Genomic DNA, 5,439 nt, shown 5'->3' with positions numbered 1-5,439 from the left:
TCATTTTCCTTGAAGGGAGACAGGAAATTAATTTTCACTGAGGCTGCCAGTAGCAGTACCTGCTGAGAAGAGGCAGTATTCCTCTCACTGAAAGGCTGGAGATGGACTTTTCTGTCTCCACCAAAGGGCTACAGGTAGCCCCATAACAATGGATGATTATTGAGGAGGTTTTGGAGCTGCTAAGTAGAATAATTTTAATACTGCTGAGATTTTATCATACCTGAGATGTGTTAGGCCACTGAGAGCCTTGGGCAGACTTTTTTTTATTCTTGCTTAAGCTGACATGATGTATCACTGCTGGTACCTGGTCTCAGCTAGATCTGATTACAGTGATTGTCTGTACCTGCTGTTCTGGTTGTGAAGTTTTTTCAGTCTTGCAGATTCTGCAGATAGGACCTGTGCTGTGATTTGAACATGAAATATTGGGGGTATAGAGAAACGAGATTTTCAGGAAACTGAAAGGTAGGAACAAGACTTCAGTGATGCTGCATGTTTGAATCTTGGCTCATTTGGAAATCAAACAGATGAAACCATCTTCTTCAAATTTTGCTGGCAGAGGTATGAATGGAACACTTTTCCCTTTCTGGCTTTATTTCATGATTCCAGCCAATCTGACATTTCTTTTTCTGCTTCAGACCTGCTGTTCCCCAGCCTGCATCCTCACAGGCAACACACGGGTGGGTCACAATGGTTTACAAGAAGGTATTTATTTCTTGGGCTTCAACTCAGAATCCAATTTGCTACATGCATTTTGAGGTGCGCATACCTCAGGCAAGCAAGGAGGGTGACTAAGAGGCAAGGATATGGTGTGGATGCACCCTAGAAGTGCTGCTGTGTTATGTAATGAGGACCTAATGAGGGATAAGGTGAGCACTACATCACAGCCCTGAACACATCTCTGCCTCTCCCAGCAGCTTTGGACAAAGCTGCTGACATTCACAGCAGTTTCTGTGTTGCCTCAGCATTGCTTCAGTGTCTGCACAATAAGCAAGGCTGAATGTACATTATTTTATTGCTCTCTTGCCTATGCCAAAGCAACCCTAGGCAGTACCTGGGTTTTGGGGAAAATGAAACCATCTTCTTCTAAAACAAAAAAAAAAAAAAAAAAAAAAAAAAAAAAAAAAAAAGAGAGAGAGAGAGAAAACAAGAGAAACTATTGGTAGCAGTTACTGCTCAGTTCAGACAGATGACAGCATTTTATTATCTCTTGCATGGTATCCAGGGGAACCTCAGGAGCTCCCTAGCAACAATACAGCAGGAAAAGGAAGTGTCTTAATTCCTGGAGCTAATGTGTTTGTGCAGGGCTATCAGCCTGTTGGCCCTATCTGTCCTGGTTGTAATGGCATGGAGAGCTGCTGCCTCCTTCCACAACACTGCCAGGCAGCAAAAATGGCAAAGGCAGCAATTTCTGGAACTGAGGTAGAGGAAAAGGAGCATACACAGTCTGAGGAAAACCACATGGTCAACCCATGGGGGAGGAAATAACTTCTCCAGTCATTAAGTTAGATGCATGGCCAGTCTGTGTATTTTATAGAATAAAGCTGTTGTGATCTCTATGTTACCCCAGCTCTCCTAAAAACCCATTTTTTTTTTCAAGTTCCTCGCCTCCTTTTCTATCTCCATTTAATCATCCCTTTATTCACATCTAATGTTTCCTTGTATCTGAAGATGACATGTGATCCTGCCATTGTTCCCCTTTCAGCTCTGCTGTTAGTGGATCAGGACAAAACAGGAAACCAAACTATCTTTGTTCCCTCAGGACTGGCTTTATGAAGGTTCCCCAATTTCCTTGGTGATAAAGCTTTCAAAGACCTAATGTAGTCCTCTAAAACAAGAATGTACTAAGATCCTCTAGGAGCTGAGAGACCACTGACACTGGAGACAAATGGCTCCATGTCGAAATGTTACCTTACAAAATTGATTTTAGATTTTTAATTTTGAAATTGTACTTAGACATGTCTCCCCTTTATTATATATGGCATCAGTGTATCTTTAATTTCCTCTGCATTTGGGATTTGTTCACCTGTTGTTATTCCCCTGAAGGGCACCAAAACAGGGTGAATTTTGCATGAGTTCAACTTTGGCAAAAAGCAGTACCTGAGAGTTGGTGTGTCCCTCCAGTTCTTCCAGCCCTCTGCTTTGTTCCACTTGGCTAAGCTGATGCATAAATCTCTGTAACTAAAACTGAGCTATTAACAAAAACTCCCTCACTCTCTCATCATAAAATTCTGGAAAAAAAACCTACTGTGTTGCTCTGTTATCTCCACTTGTAAGCTTTGTTCTTGGCAGGCCAGGTGTGTCTTTTTCCAGAGATGGGATCACTAGGAAAATGTTCATAGTTGGTCTTAGGTGTCCATGGGACTGGTAGTTCCCTTCTGTTGCTCACCAGGGTGCAATTTCCAGGCACCAAGTTAATGTAAGTGCTGCAGACGCCTGGAACAGAGTATGCCTTTCTGGCTGGGAATGTATGAAGCATTTTGTCTAAAGCATTGTGGTTTTCCCCTAGATTGTTTGGATTATTGGAAAGGGATGGAGTGTTCTTTCCCCATGGCTGACATTGCTTCTGCCTGCCTTGACATGAAAAGCTTTCCTCACTAAAGGGAATGTGGACATAGCTGTGTAACTTTGCTGCATTCTAGAGTACTCTGACTAGAGGGGAGCAGTATTTGTTTCACCACTGATGCGCCTTGTCATGGCATATCTCTTGTCTATTCACCCCTGCCACGGATACCTGTATATTATGACACTTTCAACATCAGCAAGGTGTAATTTTGCCAGATCCATAGCCAGCCACTATCACCCCTGCTTGGTCATTTGCAGATGAATCCGTGTCCCCCCACCCGGTTTGATGCTATTGCAGCATTTCTAGCCATGATGAGCTGAGCAGAACTTGGGCTGATGATTCATTACTGGAAGAGTGCTGAGCATACAGATGAGAGGGTACAATCAGCAGCGAGGTTTGCTTTGCATATTTCTGCTCTGCTTTGCTTCACCAGTAGGAACATTTCTCAGACCAGCCTGCAATCCTCTGCAGACCTGATGGCAGCCTCTCCAGTGATGTAGAACTGTAGAAACTCCTCTGACAGGCACAGGCAGTGACAGGAACCCTGTACTTACTGAATGTGAATTGCTGCTGGCATTCACCAGTGCTAAGCTCCTCCTTTGCTGGTGGCCTCTATCAATGTGTTTTATTAGTCAGACAAGTGAGGAGTTCAAACAAAGACTGAAAGAAAAATAATGGACATATGCATGTCACTGCCTGCCTCATATAAATCAGTGTGCAATGATGAACCATTATTATTTGTGTGCTTCTAGCTACTTGTAGATGGCCACAATCCAGATTAGATGCTCTCTGTGCCAGTACATCTGATTGTCAATAAGAAGCAGCTGGACTCAGCTGAAGCAAAAGCTTTTTCCTGCATATGACAGAAGAGTGTTGCTAAAGTTGGCTGACTCTCGGGCTGTGTAGGATATATTCCAACAATAATGTTGTGGGATTTTTTTTGCTAAACACTTTCCAGTTTTTTTTTTTTTTTTAAGAAATGTACTCAGAATTTCCCATAATGCATTTTGCATTTTGCAAAGCTGACAGTCAGTGCTTTATGTGATCTTTTCTCCTTCTAGTGATATAAGGTAGGTTTTTTTTGAGTAATTCTATTGATTGTAGTGATTTTATTTCCATTTGTCCACATCAAAGTGTTAAGAATCAGGACCTGACATTTATTCACTGGTGGGTGAAAGGCAGGTGGTGGTGGAAGGGTATAAACATCAGTAAAGAACACAAAAGGATTAAGATACCAGCCCTGTTACAGAAAAATCTCCTGTTAATGCTTTGGTGGCCAGCAGAAATTCAGAGTTCACCAAAACCAGCAAGTGGTGGTGTGGTAGACTAGGAGCTCACCCATTTTCATGCATGCATTTGAGTACAAAACACTGCATCCAGTTCTGGGTACAGAGTACATGAACTTTTATCCAGCACAGAAAGGATATTGACCTGTTGGCATAAGTCCAGAGAAGGCCACCAAGATGATCAGAGGAATGAAGAATTTCTCCTATGAAGAAAGGCTGAGAGAACTGGGATTTTTCATCCTGGAGAAGAGGCAGCTTCAGGGTGATCTAATTTGGCCTTTCAGTAACTGAAGGGAGCCTACAAGAAAGAAGGGGAGAGATGTTTCCAAGAACATGTAGTGACATGCAAGGAGAAATTACTTCCAACTGAAAAGGAGTAGGTTTTAATTAGATAGAAGAAAAAAAATCTTTACTATAAGGGTGGTGAGGCACTGAAACAGAGAAGCTGTGGCTTCCAGATGCCTCAAAGGCCAGATTGGATGGAGCTCTGAGCATCTTGGTCTAGTGAAAGCTCTCCCTGTCCATGGCAGGGGTGTTGGAAGTAGTTGGTCTTTAAGGTCCCTTCCAATCCAGGCCATTCCATGATTCTGTGATTCTCTGACTTATGATCTCTTTAGGGAAGCAGAGGAACTGGACTGTTAACACTGCCTCCCAGGTGCCAAAATGTCTCTTTGCATTAGTTATTTGTGTTGAGGCCATAGTGGCATTTCTAGGTTGAAGTGGGTAAATGTTTGTTCTGGTGATGCACTCTGATGCCCATCTCCTCTGAGCAATACAGTTATTCATAGAAGCGAGGAAATTTAGCATGCAATAGCTCAGGAAACTCACTCTTTCCTATTTGGAGCCCTAATTAGAGCAATTAATCACTGCTGCTTCTGCCATCTAAGCTTTCAGTCTAGAATATATTGTCCTCTCTTGTCAGAGCAGAAATGTAAAAATGGTTTCCCTTTACCTGACACTTTGCCAGTACAGCCTTTATCAGTGTCTGTCTCCTACCAGCTTCTATCTTTCCTGAGAGCTCGAGCTGAAAATGCAAAGAACAAAATGATGTGACTGTTTCAAAAGAAAGACAAGGTGTGGAATTTTAAGAGATCAGCTTCTACTCTGTTTAGATGGGTTTAGCTGTATTTCTCCATTTGCATTACCTTTCCTGGGAATTTCTTTTGTGTTTCTATATTGCTGTAACAAGCTGACCATTCTAGGAGGGAAATACCCTGACATTTCTGCTGTAACCCGGGGTTTTCTTTCCACTTGATGCAACCGAATCGTCCCTTCACAAAATCTCTACCTATTGAAGTTCTCTAGGTATGTGCCCAGGAGAGGGCAGAATGAGGATTATTTTGCCTCTGTGTGCTTTAACTCTCTATCTGCCCCTTGGCTGGTCCAGCAGTATTTCATTTAACTGGTTAAATGTGATTGTCATTCTGCTCCCCCTGCTTCCCCACGCATCAATATGCATCAGGTGATAAGCTGTAGGGGCTGGAGATCACAGGACAGCACCCTGGCCCTCTCTACCTCAAACTACATAACTCTGTAAGTGCTTTGGTTTCTCTTCCACACGTTCTTGTGACAGCGAATCCTCCTCCAGGA

General features: G+C 42.8%; 1 long non-coding RNA gene across 1 annotated transcript; it reads right to left on the bottom strand.

The window, feature by feature from the left end:
* Nucleotides 1-3,952: 3,952 nt before the first annotated feature.
* LOC116184569 (uncharacterized) lies at nt 3,953-5,439 on the bottom strand. Its single transcript, XR_004149324.2, has 2 exons — nt 4,802-5,439; nt 3,953-4,147 (listed from the first exon to the last, which is right to left on the bottom strand). It is a non-coding gene; the product is annotated as an uncharacterized LOC116184569 (long non-coding RNA).

The sequence above is a fragment of the Lonchura striata genome, chromosome Z (assembly GCF_046129695.1).
Source record: "Lonchura striata isolate bLonStr1 chromosome Z, bLonStr1.mat, whole genome shotgun sequence".
NCBI classification, from domain to species: Eukaryota; Metazoa; Chordata; class Aves; order Passeriformes; family Estrildidae; genus Lonchura; species Lonchura striata.
Note: the sequence above shows the minus strand (reverse complement) of the source record. Positions and strands in the feature narration are given on the sequence as shown.